Source organism: Paramisgurnus dabryanus, chromosome 16 (genome assembly GCF_030506205.2).
Source record: "Paramisgurnus dabryanus chromosome 16, PD_genome_1.1, whole genome shotgun sequence".
In the NCBI taxonomy this organism is placed as follows: domain Eukaryota; kingdom Metazoa; phylum Chordata; class Actinopteri; order Cypriniformes; family Cobitidae; genus Paramisgurnus; species Paramisgurnus dabryanus.
The window spans coordinates 18,142,826-18,158,450 of NC_133352.1; the positions used below are offsets into that span (position 1 = coordinate 18,142,826).

The 15,625-nt window shown below is 38.6% G+C and overlaps 1 protein-coding gene across 2 annotated transcripts in view; it reads left to right on the forward strand.

Annotated features, from left to right (window-relative positions):
- Positions 1–216: 216 nt before the first annotated feature.
- Positions 217–15,625, forward strand: part of tenm2a (teneurin transmembrane protein 2a) — a 369,158-nt gene continuing 353,749 nt past the window's right edge. For both annotated transcript variants that reach the window (XM_065271749.2, XM_065271750.2), the window contains exon 1: positions 217–473. The gene's annotated coding sequence lies outside the window, so the exon portion shown is untranslated. The remainder of the gene's footprint in view (positions 474–15,625) is intronic.

The following is a 15,625-nucleotide window of genomic DNA, read 5'->3' on the forward strand; positions in this document are numbered from 1 at the left end:
AACTCGATTCACGTGCTATCTGTCAACCGGTAACTCACGTCAACGCGAATATGTATCCGTTTGTACAGATGTGTTGAGCTTTCACTCGTGTGTATCTGTAAGCACGCGGATGCGGTCAGAGTTCTCCCTGACTCTCTTGCTGTGAATGGTAGCGTCCAATCTCCAACAGCCCGCTGTGCGCATTCAGCGCGTGCCTCTGTTTGCCTTTAATCAAAGCGAACGGTTGTAGAGCCTCGCGATCTTGCCGCGCTTTAACGAGTGCGCATTTGAAACAATCGGATCCCAACGGACACCGCCGTCTCACTGACTTTTCCTTCAGCGCTGTATTACGCTTTTATGCGTTATCTGTTTCTTTTAAGTGCGATACGTTTAAAGGAATTTCATTTACCTGTAGAAAAGTACAGATTCGTCGGGTTGGCGTTTGGAGGGACATAAAAGTTTCCTTCGGGAAATGAACAGGCTGTTCAGCGCAGGTAAGATCTTACATTTCTATGCCAAACACTGCGCGCTTTGCGCATCACGCTGTGTTTTCCAACACTTGTACGAATGCTAGAAAAACAACGGCGGAAGCTTAATAACAAATCATTTTAATTTAAAAGACCCTGCTGTCTGTTCTTAGTGCTGGTACCGTGGATCTGTCGCGCTGGTTTCATCATCCATATCCTCCTCATTAGTTTTGGCGATTTAATGGCATGCCGGTGTAAAAATGGGTTGCGGTGACAATTTTTTGGTTTGCATGTATCTTCCGAGTATAGCGTTTAGTTTGTGTGGGTTTTATAGATGTATTTTGCAAAAATATTCGAGGCAACCTTGAACTGGGCAGTTAATGGGAGCCGCATACCATCACTGTCCATGTGAATCGTCTGATCATGCACTTGTTATTTCCCTTTTCATAGCTACGCACAAAGTCATGTCAGCCGAAAAACACAGGAATAGCAATACTGAAACTACAATTAATCTAAGGCTATGTGCTCAATAAGGTCAGGAACGACACGCAAGGCTCAGGCTCCCTATTAGTGTTATCTGTCCAGCTGCACCACTACAGCATACTGAGCTAATAGTTATGCAAAAAAAATCTTTAATTGTGTACAGTAGGCTATTTATCATCAGGTTGCTCCAAATACATATAACTTATTTTTTTTAGTAATCACATATGTTAAATAAATGTTAATGCTGTGTTCTGTAAAAAGAAAAATGGCGTTTAGCATTGACTTCAAACTCATTTTAAGTTAAAAAATCCCTCTCTTTCATCTCCCTGGATGTCTTCCTCTCAATTTCTGTAGTTACTAAAGAAGAATATGAAGTACAGTAACTCCACTGCTCATGGCAAAGGTGTTTTACACTTTATTACACATAACTTTTGTCAGGATGTTTCCTTTTCCATGCTTTATGGGGAGTTTAAAGTCGGTAAGTAAATGTGCTTATATGATTGCTGTGCCGCAATAGAAGGGGAGGCAGTCAGACGATAGATGGGAAAGATCAAGAGATGAAGGTTCCCCGTTGGGCCTCGGGCTTTCATCCATTCCTTCTATCTTCCCCTGTTCCTTTACTCCATCTAATCCCTCTCTCATGTACCATATCTCTCAATTAGAGCCTAAATCTAATGGACACGGAGCAGAGAGATCCGCTTAGGGCAAGACGTGAGAATGTGTGATGCTTGAGCAAAATGAGTCAAATCTTCTTCAGTCTTCTTTACAGATAAAGACAATCAATCTGGCAAATGTGTTGCCCCCCAACCCCTTACTCTTAACACACACACACACACACACATGCACGCACAAACACACACTTTTTTCAGTACACATTTTAAAATCTCAGCAGTACATCATGCAGGTATTATTAGCTTGCTGTATCATAAATACTAAATATTTAGGCATCTTTCTCATGTACTTCTTATGCTTACTGTGTAGTAGGTACATTACATCCAGGTACATTACTTGCATGCGTACACAGTTCAAGGTGATGGAGACCTTGACAGATTATCCCACAATCCACTTGGCACCTGCCAAACATCATTATCAGACCTTGGTTCCGGGTTTATGTGTGTGTTAAACCGCAGACAGGATATTTGGATGTAAACACTATATGTGTAGATAACTCAGTCAACACACTACGCCCACATGGTCTGAGCCACTAAACAGCTTTAATGTCGGACAGCCGTGCATGTCATATGCAATCCCTCAGACTGGCCCAGTTGGCACAGTGTAAATCCTGCTAACGTTGCAAAGCAGGCAGCGAAGAGCCGATCACACTTAACAGTCTCACTCTCACTCACTCTCTCGGTTAGTGGGTCTGTGTGGCCTTAACCCCCTTAAGCTTACACACTGGCTCATTGCCTTCTTTGGGCCGCGAGCAGCGTGGCTCTCTCCACAAACTCCAAAATGAGAGCAGATGCTTCGTTCAACCCGGCTTTGCTAAGCACCTTTGCTGAATGTAAACTCCTTCTGTTTGCATCCGACTGTACCCTGGAGCCTCGCTTTGTAGGAGACTCATTTTTCACACTAAGTGCAAAGACATGTTGACAAACAGCAACAAATGTCCAACTGGTTCGAATGTCCATTTTAGTGTCTTCTTGTTTTACTGTATGATTGAAAGACCTTATGTGGACTAAAAATGTGTGTGTGTACCGTGTCCGCTTAACCATCCTTGGGATTCCAAGTTTTCGTTTTCTTGTGAAGCCTCAAAACAATTACGAAATGAATTACCTAGTGTTTTTCTGGCTTACACAGTGGTCCTCTGAGAAATCCAGTCCCATTTGGACATTAATGTCTGTGATGTGATATATTATTTTTCACAATGCTTCTCCTCATTTGTTTTGACTTTCTTAAAATACTGTGACTAAAGTTACATTTTTCATCTGCCATTATGGATTTAGACCACATTTCTAACTTTCCAATGCTGGCATCCCATCTGACATAACAAGAAAATGAAATCAATAAAGAGGGTCCGATCTCAGCCTCCTCATAACATCTATTGTAGTGGATGGATCAGCTATGATCCTCAGCATTTCATTCTTTCCTTGATTGATGCAAATCAGTGTAAAATTATAATCCCTATAGACGTTTTGTCTGATAACAAGCAAAAAAATTAAATAGAAAATTACATATTACCTTAGTTCAAATCATAGCTAAAGCGTATAAACCATTATACAGAGCTAATGTTACTGTGTAAAATTAATATATCATTGCTGCCCGATGAAACTTCACGTATGTCCAAAACGGTTACTTTTCAGGAAAATGCTTCCACATGGCGGGAGATACGCGGCGTGATTGACAGCTTTGACACCAAATGGATATGCGTGAAGAAGACATGATTTCACAACTTTTCATTGGACATTTAGATATGTAAAGCATACTGTATACGGAAATGAACCTGGACATGGTTTTCATCGGACAGCGACGATATACAATGTTAGCTAAATATAATAACATTTTTGCCTGGCTGACAAATCCGCACAGCAAGTCAGTAGAATGCTTATGTGATGTCAATGTGTGCCAAATCTGCACAGTGGATAGATTCATGCTCACGTCTCCCCTCGTTTTTAGAAACCGAAACATTTTTATTTTCCACTAGTTGTTTGTTCCAGAGGTCAGTCGTCTCTAACCAGACCGATAAACGAGCACAGACTGGAAGTGAACTTCGGACCAGCGTGTAACCACGGCAATGCGCATGCCTCCTCTAAAACCGTCTATAAGTCTTATATAAGTCTTAAAGCAACACTATGTAGTTTCCATGTAAAAATGACTTGCAGCTCCCCCTTGTGGTTGAAAAGCGCAACAGTGCCTGGTATCAGACACTCTTCTGCAGGCAGGGGGAGGGGCGGGGCTGTGTTTCCTACCCTCTACCGCCACTTTCAGAGTGTGCTTGTAGCAACTAGGAGGCTGCTCAGGTTGCAGCAACAGTACAATTTGTCCAGTTAAAAGTTGTTCTATCACTGAAATAATTTTAGAGACATTATTTAAAGGGAAAAAAACTACATAGTGTTGCTTTAAGGTTTAATGGTGCACACATCCAGAGCACCTGACCTTTAATAATGCCAACATCTGAACAATAGACACTCCATCTAAGTAAAAACTACAGAGATCCAAATACTTTCTAAATGCGTACATGTCACAGACGACTTATGTTAATGGTTTAAAACTTAAATGTTTGGAAAAACTAATCCTGTCCAGATAATACCCAGAAGACTAAAAGCGTCGACTACTTTCATGCTTATCTTTTAAGTTACAGCTTTGATTTTTGTAAACTGTTATTTTTACCACTACCGTGGCTACTGGACCACAATAGCTTTCTAAAATGTGTGTATTATTATGACAGCAGGTTCCCTCTTTTTATGTGTGTTCACATAGCTTTAGATCTGGGTTAGTGCTGACAGTGTTTATTTATACCATCCCCAGCTTCTACCCAGAACATTTGAGGACACACAACAGCATCAGTCTTCATTACTGACAACATAAGCCTGACCCTGTCCAACCAATTAGCTTTGTTAGGCAAAACTCTGGTTTACGCCTGTATGTGTGTGCTCGTGTGAATGTATTAGCTTGGCTGCTGTAGTCCATTTGCAGTTATAGGAGTGTCTGCATCATTATCATCAAGCTACCTCCCGCTACTCCTACGTCCTTCGGCCAGGACCGCCATGTGTGAAGGAGAGCTGGGAATGAGACCAGATAGATGGTGGGAAGGGGTAGCTTATGTGTTGGGGGCTGGAGTGTATGTTTGGACAGTCGAGATGTGTTATGAGTGCTGGGATGCATGAATACGTGGTGGTCCCTGTTTTGGCCACTGAGGTGACATAAGATGCCAGATTTTAAATTCTGCCTCCTTCAGTAAGTCAGCAGAATGCTTATTTGATGTCTGTGCGTGCGTGCGTGCGTGCGTGTGTGTGTGTGTGTGTGTGTGTGTGGAAGGCAACCTGGGTGTTGACACATTAGGTGTATGGCCTTTCTTCTGTTCAGCATTTTGACAGATGTAGACAGTGATTCCAGCCCTTAGCAGATTAAAGATTACAGGGTTGGGTTGGGGTGTACAGTATAATAACCCTAATGCCTCTAAAACCACACACACACACAGCTGAGATCCTCATAGCGCCGGTGAATGATATTTGTCATGCAATTCTGTCACCATCACCTTCCGCAATATCTCTTATAGACAGGTTGGACCAATGGTGACCAATTACTAAGCTTTCAGTACAATAGTTTTCAGTACTAGTCAGACCGGAATAGGTTTGGCTTACCTTGCTGCAGCTCAGGTTGCTTTGATAAAGTTTAATTAGGTTATGGTGTCAAATCCACAACCTAGATCCTTACAGCAAATTGGAGGCTTACTGTTAGAAACTTTGTAAGAACAGTCCTTCTCACTTCCATTTGCCCATTAATCAGGGCTCAAAGCATGATGGGATTGATACCAGAATGCATAGTAAGAGGATAGTAGTGCCTGGTTTCACAGACAAGCCTTAAAGGGGAAGTCCAATCTAGACATTTTAGCCTGTTTATCACGGGTAATTTATGTCCACTTTGCATTATACATGAGGAAAAATAAATAAATTTGCACGATTTCGATTATTAGATTGATAGTGTGTTGAAGCGGAATTTTCGTAACGGTCTTTAATGGACACAATTAACCAGAATGCACTGCGCGAAACTGAGTCATTAGCTCCACCCACTAACCACTGTTCGATGCAGTCGTCAGGTTTGTTTGACTTCATGCGGCGCTGCAGGAACCGACAGCTGGATGACGTCAAGGTTCCGCGAAAGGGATTTAAAAGCAAACTCCTCCGTATGATTTCGCGAATCGCTCTCGCGGTACTTTGACGTCATCCCGCTGTCGATTCTTGCAACGCCACATGAAGTTGAACAAGCCTAATAACTTCTTTTACCGCTCAACTAGCTCTCAAATCAACTCAAGTCAACTTGAAGTTAGCCGGCAGACGAACCCATCCAAAGAGTAACTCCGCTTTAACCGTCTCTGAGGGGGAAATCACCAAAGCCCTCGATAAAAGATGACTAGAACCTGTGCAGTATGTGGATGTAAGGACAACAAATTCAGGCCACCGGGAGTTTTTATTGTTGACATCAACGCGACCCTCAGCTGACCCACCACTACACTACTTTGAATATGCAGCCAGCACTTTCGTCAGGAAGATTTTGAGTACTGTTTTCAGCCCAGTTTTTCCGCGGACTCAGGTAATGTAAAATTGTTAAAATATCTAAAACATCATTTGGCTTAGTTGTTGCTTGTTTTGTGTAACTACGGTAAACATACTACGTAGAAAGTTATTATCATGTTGTTGTTATTATAAACACGAGCAAAGCAAGCTAACGTTAGCTCCTGTGCAGCTGTCAATCAAAAACGTTATCATCTACTGTCAATCATCTCGCCTCAAGACCCGCCCCCATTTAGAACATTCAGAATTAATGTAGTCGTGCATTTTTCTTCCGGTGATTTGATGACGCGTCAAATCACCGTTACTGTAGCAGTTAAAAGCTTTAATTTTTTATATGGAGTTAGTACATTTGATGGCAGCACAATCAACTACATATATGGCATGAAATATAGTGTTGGAGCATAATGTTGTTTTAGGGTGGACTTCCGCTTTAAGGCTAGTCCCAGACTAAAATAAATGTTTGAGCCGTTTACTGAAAATAACTTACTGACATCTTAAAATATGTCAGTGTTATTGTTTTGTCTCAAGATGCACAACAGTATTTTTTATTCTAAGAATGTTTTATGAAAAAATAAAAACAGGGCTGCACAATATCCCGAACCAGTGCAATTGTGTGCATGGCATATCGCAATATTTTGCAATAGCTCATTAATTTTAATACTTAGAAGGTTATGTAAAGTCAAAGGTTTGCCAAGAGAAAATGAGCGCTTGTGTTTGCTCTGACGTGTGGAAGTTGATCAACGATCAAAAAGAATGTGAAACATGTTTATTATATCATTTTCAGCATGCTTAATCATTTAGTTTTTCCTATTATTTAGCAATTTCTTGCATATCATATTTTTCTCAAATACCATGCAGCCCTAAAAGTGACTTAAAGTGATACGCCAAATATCAAAATTGCCCCATGATGTACTCACTCTCAAGCAATCCTCGAGCACCTACTGAAATGGCCAAGCACATATGCTACATTGCTTCAGATTTCGCGTCTAAAACCACGCAAAAACTGAGACTGCGTCGCTTTTCTCCTTCTTGTCAAAGTGTTTGAGCGCTCCAGAATCATACCTAAACATTGCTTGACGTTGTGACAAGCACCCACCAGAGGAAATAGAAATTGGCGTTATGAGAAACGAATATGTGATCCTCGCTTTATATTTGAAAATATATGTATGCATTATATGTAAACCTATATACATCAATGCGCGCGTGCACATACTGCCACACACACACACATTCTATAACAACCGCACCACCACGGTTTGTGCATTACCTTCATGGTGGTAAAATACTGCCACCTTCACAGCCCTAATGAAAACTTTCCTCTACCAAAATTATAAATATGTCTTGCCTCCGACTAGCAAGTATAAAATTGAATCTTAAATCTTTGAGGTTAGGTTTAGGGGTTGGGTTAGGGGAAGAGGATAGTGTATAGAGATAATATACAGTTTGTACAGTAATAAAAACATTATGTCTATAAAATGTCCCCACAGAGATAATAAACTAGACATTTCTTTATGTGTGTGTGTGCGTGTGTGTGTGTGTGGTTGTACATAAACAAGGGTTTAAGATCTTAGTAAGAGAGTTCCTGATTGATGGAGTCTCATTGCAAGTGTAAACTCAATGCTGATTTGGCTGTGGCCCAGGATGCTATCTTCAGCCTGTATTAGAGAGGAAGGTCCCTCTAGGCATCTGTCACCGGTGCCTGCCCTGTCTAATACCCCTCTCCATTGGCACACATTGGTGCTGAGTTACAACAGAGCTTCCCAAAACCATCATCCGCCTGTGATTCCTGGCAATGGCTGTCCTGTTCCGGCAGGGTGAGGCTGATGGGACTCAAATAGTGTTCAGTCTTAAGTTATGCACCTCTGTTGCATTGACTGTAATGCTTATCAGACGCCGATTTGTTTATTTATTAATTTATAATTTCTTGAAATTCATACTTTTTATTCAATATTTTATTGGTATGATTTAACGCTTATTCAATGGTTTACTCTATCTCTGTCTCTTTTCATTATCCCATCTAGTGCTGTAGCCCTGTAGCCCGTGCTGTTGTGGTTTGTTGTGGGTTTAATTTGCAGTGCTTCAGGGATAGTGGATCACATTCAATTCTACTTGTACTGGTGTACGTGCTTGTGTAGAAAAACAGAGGACAAGAGGGACTGGTTATTACATATATGTGCCTGACAGCTGAGTATTTCTTCCACAATGCCCTGCCACAGGGTTTTGTCCTTAACTCTAATAATAACAATATAAAAATCGCATATTGTTTCATGTCATATTTAGGCAATAATGTTTGAGAGGCTGTTGCATATTATGAATGTAGTTATGGCTAAAGGGCTTTGTTAGACATGTGTATCAGGCAACAATTTAAGGATACATTTTTCATTAAAATACTTTTTTTATTCGTTAAATGTTATCTTATAATTAGAAGTCACTGACATATTACATTTAGCTGACAATAAACACTGTTTTGACCAATTGGCATTATGCAACACTGTGATGTATTGTATGACCAATAATTTTTTTGGAGTGTGTGTAAGAGGAGACAAAGTACAAACAACAATGCTGAAAAAAGGATAATGTGATCAAAGGAGAGAGACAGTTTTTAGGGCTTCAGATCAGATAACATCTCATGAGACTCAAATCAAAAGTGATTACATAAACTGACAGGGTGATTTAATTTGTTCAAACTGTTTTTATAGTTCTGTTTAAAGACATAAGTGAATATTCATTATAAACAGATTGGGATAAGGCGTCTGCGCTTTATAAGATATGGATGTTTGCTGATTAGTTAAGTGTTTAATCAGAATTTATCTAGCTTTAAGGCACATTAATAAATAAAGATGACATATTAAATAAAAACAATGTTTGTTACTTTAGTTTTATCTTTATTAACTAAATTACATAAATCATCAAGGTCAACGGTAAAAAAAATCTTATGGGCATTTTTGCCCTCAAGGTTTGGTTTTTTCTGATCATTATCCTGATTATAGTCAACACAGATCTAATTGTTCTGTGCCGTTAATACCACTCTTAAATTTACTAAAAGATAAATGAAGATAATGAAAAATTATTCCCTGTAGGCAGTGTAATATACTGATCATGCAGTATGTTAAGTAATGAAAAAAATTAAATAAAACTATCACAGATAGCCATTTAATTATTTATTTGTTTCTCTTTAACATCTGGGCTGCTCAACATGAACATATGCCTACTTGAACCTGTTGCATATTGACAAATATATCTCATGGCAAGTAGTACATATTATACGAGGTGGCTAATTCGTACGAATTCATATGACCACATTCATACATTTTTGTACAATTTGCCCCTGTGATGTTGGGGTTAGTGAAAGGGGTTTGTTACAGTTTTTTTTTAATGATAATATGTTTTTGTATGATTGTATGATGTAAAATATTATACTGTATTATAATATTATACTGCAACATGATATGCGTTTAGTTGATTTCAATGCTAAATTAAATTGACTATTGGGTGATTCTCACAAAATCCAGATTTAGAAGGTGTCCAGAATCCGAATTTTTAAAAAGGCCTTGAAGCCTTTTTTTGCACATATAAGATTAAGGTCTGAACTTACTATAACCATTGTTTTTAGAGGATTTAAAAAATATTTCCTTTATAATTATTTAGATTTTTAAGATTATCATTATCAAAAATTATCATTACCGCAACATGATATTATATTAAATATATGCATTTACAAACTCCTGTTTTGGTAATGAAAACTAAAAAGTTGTCTAGGTACTATGACATTTCAATTTTTATCACTTTTTAATCAATTTTTATTTTGAAAATGTTAGTTCCTTGAGGGCTTAAACAATGAGTGAAAATTGTTGCGGAGGATGAGAAATTTTTTCTTGGACACATTTATATTCCTTATTATTGTCTCTACATTTGCCAATGATCACCAAATACCACATGTTTCTTTACTGTAAATGTTTATAGTATAACATGCACTGAAGCTTTTTTAATTTTTTTAGATACTCTTACTTTGCATTTACTTTTTTTATCAAAATGTTTCATGACACCTTATTAGTCTAATTTGGCGAGAATCACCCAATTCTTTGTTATTTCCCGACAATGACAGGACAACTTTTTAGCGCTGCCGCTGACAGAACAATAGCAAAGAATTTGTGTCAATTGTGTTATTATTAGGCAAATTTCTGTCTCTTAGTTTGCTAAAGATCACACATGTTCCATAGTGTAGCTACCTTTTGAGAAAGTTTACACCAAAATCAAACTATTTGATTTGGTGCTGTTTCATGAAGTGAAACACAATAACAAATCTGTTTGTCTAATTTTCCTAGTGGTGACGTACATCCAAGTGAAACCAGCTTATGAAATAAAATAAGGCAGGGCTGGATTTGAATTTGTCCATTGAGATATGATTGGATCATTTGAAGTTGGGTCGTGTTGCTAATTGCTAATCGGAGGTAGGGCTGTCACTTTTGAGAAAAATCAAATTCGAACGGATTTCGAATGTCATGCAATGTATCCGAATATATTTGAAAATCTTCCCCCCCCCCCGGCGCGCATCAAAAACCCACCGTAATGGAGATTCAATCACAAAATTATTAACAGTGACAGTCATAAACTGGGCTGTCTGGATTACCTTTTTACTTAGCCTAATGTTTGAAACAGCAGGTTATCAACTTATGAATACAAAACTTATATATGAAAAAACGATTCAGAACAGTTACAAACAATAACGTGACAACTTAAACAGCAGCAGGAGTATAGGAGCCCAAACGGAATTCGCGCTCGCAGATTTCGGCAGAAAACCCTGCGGAATTCTGCGGATTTAATGCCCGTCATTGACAAGCACACATATCCCGCGCTTGAGTGTGTTTGTGAGAAGTAATCTAATTGACAACAAGGACACATACATAGCCTATCTCACGCGTTTGTGAGCCGTAAGTGGAGAGTACATTAACCCTGCGCGTGCTGTTTGCTCGCCCGTTTTCAATGATAGAGAGCACAAACCCTTTGATACTTGAGATGAAATAAAACTTACCGCTGAGTTAAGCAGATATCACTTGACTCTGTCGTCTATGTGACGCGTGACAGTCAGCACATGATCATTTAAAATACGTTTACAAGACAAATGTTGTTGTTTAATATAAAGTTTACATTGCGTTGTAAAAAATAATAAAATTATCTTCATTCATGCTTATTTCATAATGCGAACGTATTAACACAAGCTTTTATTCTGCTATAATATTTAACACTATAAACATTAATATGTCATTTTATATACAAACTATAATTCTATCTTGACATGAACATTAGGTTCATGTTGGTCCAATTTGATTCCCTCTCTTGCGCACAGTTGTCATCGTCGGTCTCACTCTCAGCCTCCTTCCTATTACGAGGTGTTACTGTAAAAAATGCGTTACATATGGCATTTAAAAAAACGGATGGTTTATTTAAAGTTCGAATACGGATATTTCACGTCATGTCCGAATGCATATTCCAATATCGAATAAAAAGTGACAGCCCTAATCGGAGGTATCTTCTCTCAGACTCCGCCCACTTGCATACCATATGACCAGAAGTAAAGAGAGATCGTTTTGAGGAGGGGAGGAGATTTGTGTTTTTTCACAGATAAGTAATTTTGTAAAAAAAAAAACACAATATTACAAAACAAATTACAGTTGTTGTTTTTTTATTTTCATGGTGACTTTAAGTAAGCAATGTTTGTGGAACCCATTTTGCTTACTTCTGTATTAGCCATGAAACTAGACCCACTCCCTACAACGTGCCTTTTGCCAGGTAGACAGTTAGTATGCATTGGCTGTTTTCCTATTTACCTGATTTGAGCTACATGCATTTTGAACACCACGTAAGGTGCTAACCATCTGTGTCAAGCTTCACACTGAGAGCAATCTCACTACTCTCTGCTCCTCAGTAATATCACAGAGAAAAAGAACCGAGAGGTCAGGTCCAATGATTTATGATTGCAATGATGCGTCCAGGACCGAAATGATTAATCTCTGCTGGGAACACTTTCAGGAATACAAGTTTAACCTCTGAACACCCTGTCCCCAAACACATCACACGCAAACTATCTCGCCTGCACTTCAGAGAGTTAGAGGAGAAAGATCTTACCTCCTAACTGGGTGTGTTTTGTATGTGATGACCTTCTCTGGGTCTGTGGATGTGTCCTTGCTTGTGGATAAATGAATGTGTGTGCATGTTTGTCTGCCCTACATGCCTGATCTAAACTATACTGTATGTGCACACACAGTTAGCTGCAATGAAAGATAAGACTTCCTGTTTAGCACACACGTGAATCTGCACAGCCATCTAAGATCACAGTTCTTATGAATGCTTCATTAATTATGCACCACTGGTTTGTGATGGTCTTACAGGCCTTTATTAGACCGTGAAGGACACAGAAACTGATAAGTATTTTTATAAATATTTTAATATTAGTTAAAGAGACATTTTGTAGAGGATGTGGTCATTTTCATCTTGGCATTTGTGTGAGAGTGGACAGCGGGTATAATGTGCATGTGGTTTAGTAATTTTTCTTTCCGTGTGTGTGTTGGATATCAGAGCACAGGTGACATGAAACCGTCTGTGGCCATTGGTTGGAAACAAGTCTTGGGATTGTATTATTAGGTTTGACATCAGAGAGACCTATTTTTATCAAATCAGAATTTAATGGTGCACGCATTGTACCTATATAAAAAAATGAAACCGTACACTATTATGAACATCTTTAGAAACTCTAGCATACTTTACAAAGGACAATGTATTGTGATAATCCCTTTTTTATTTTTATTTTAAGACTCTTGCTTTATTGTTAATAAAACAACTCTTGAGCATCCAAACTTAAAAGAACATATAAATCCGGGTCGGACTCATTGGGAATGGCACGGCACAGGCAATGTTTGGGAATGTTTAATGCTGTAGCTTTAAGTTAAGTATTCCGTACTCTGTGTCTCTAGAACTACTCTCTTGCCATGCCCCCCTCACCCCTCTTTGGCATAAAAATTTGTCTCTCATTCCCTCATTACCAGCAGCATGTAAAAGCTGCCTAAACAAACCTAATTAGCTCATTAAGATCCAGACTTAACTACCTCTTGGGCTTTGTTCACATACAGCAGACTTCTAAATATTGTGCCTGATTTACTCTTGTAGCGGGAAGACCATGTGATTACTTTGCCGGGTTCACGGTATCTCTGTTCTGGCGTCTTCTCCTGCATCTTACTGTACGATTCTCCAGCTCTCTCCCACTGAGAGCCTTCCATTACAGAACACACTGACGTTAAATCGGAGATTGGTATCATTAAATTCACATTAAGCAGGCAGTAAAATATTGATATTGAAGTGTGCAGCAGTTTGGTTTTGGTGCAGAAAAGGTAAAGAGATATTTCGAGTCGTAGATATGCCGCTGAATTTTAATGCTTCTATTACCACTGATGACAGAACAGGTAAATTGTTTTTTTCTCCTTTCTTCTCTAACTCATTGGTTTTCAGTTTGCATCCAGTTATTGTGATTATCGTCTGTTCTCATTTGCTACGGGGAAACAACTTTTAAATTTTTAGGCCAAAAGTGCACTTTTTTGGAGTGGTTGCCTAGAATGTGTGTTTTGCTCATGTGGGATGTGGGTTCAAATCCGGACCCTTTTCTCAGGTCATACTAAATAGGAATTAATGTACAGCTCCTATCGCCTTAAATGGTGAAATCACAAAATCCAAATTGGTGATAAGATATGGTTAGATATGGTTATATTAGCACATCATACAGCATTGCAGTCCTTTGCGCCCCATGTAGAAAATTCATGACATAAAACAATCTCAAACTTAGAATTTGAAAAAAAACATATTAAAGTGCACCTATTTCATTGCTAAAAACAATGTTATTTTTTGTATTTTATGTAATGCAATATGTTTGTGTGATTTATGGTTAAAAAACACATTATTTTCAACATAGAATTTTGTACAAAACTGTCCCTGATTGGCCTGCTATTGGTCTGAATACCTCTGATGTCAGCCGGAAATGTGATGCTCCTTACCATGTTTAAAAGATTTGGTTGCTTATAGGAGTTAATTTATAGGCTGGGAGTCCAAGCGGGAGGAATAGACCTTTTACGCACTTCCGCATTTTTCGACTGGAAATACGTCAACAAAGTGTATGGCAACTTCCTGTTATCGTAGCGGCAGATACGAAAAATAGCAGAGTCAACGAGTCGCCGTTTCTGTAGTGTTCAAGGCTGTTCGTCTTCCAACCAGAAACAGCCCTACCTTTATAATAGTTAATAATAGTATATAATAGTAACAGTAAGTGAAAAAAAGTTCCGCAGCAAGAAGAGTGAACACGCAAGAACGGGAAACTTTTGCCAACCGGCATTCTGTCTATATTAAAACCTCCAGTTTGTGAGGCTCCTCACTCTCTCTCATTGACCTGAAGCATCTACCTCTCACTACTACCTGTCCCTGTAGTATATTTGTTCCTTAAACCGCATGTAGCAAGGAAACATTGCATGTTATCTCATGTAGAAATACACAACTTTGCAGCAGACTGCTAGTAACATTTACCTAGTACAGCAGCTACACCAAATTACTGGTTGTTATGTTAACCTCATGTCATCTCACTTAAACATAACTTACACACGACATATTCACTGCGATGTGTTAAATCTTATATTACAAATTCACAACCCCTAGATTTACAATTAACGTAAACGGAGTTATAGCCGGTTTTGTAGCTAAAGCTTACCTTGATAATTGTGGATAAACTCCGCGCGGAAGAATTTATATCCCTTATCCAGTTTGTTCCCTTTAGTGGACGAGTGTATACCCACACTCTTCACCACATCGGCGCTGGTGAACTTCGGTAGACAAGTTAGGAAAGTCGGAAACACTCTAGCTGCCATTTCTCCACCAACAACAAAGCTTATACCGGAATTGCGTTTACGCGTTGTTTACGTATTTCCGGTTTTTGCGTAAATGGTCTATTATGATAATGTCGGTCTTGTCTACATCACCAATCCCAGGAAGTAAACTGTTGCCTACAGTCCGTGTGTTTGTTGTAGTCCAAAAAAAGAGATTTACATTGGAGACGATAACTCGCATCTCCAAAGAACATGTAAAATCGTGAATCAGATAACTGGTGCTCTTTAACAAATGATACAATGTAGAACTATTTTATGAGGTTTAATTGCATGACTTAATGTAATGAATCATGAATTAATGATGAATTAATGTATTTTAAAAATTGTTATAAAACTGCCCCCCCCCCGGCATCATCTGCTCCCCCAGTTTGAAAACCACTGAAATACAGTGTATGAATCTCCTAATCTTCTACATATAAATGTATGAATTTTATGGATTCTTTCAACATTACAGTAACATTTGAAGGACAGAATAAATCATATTGTCAACCTTAAAAAAATGTTAATTGGCAGTTTTTGTAATGAACTCTCTATAAAGATA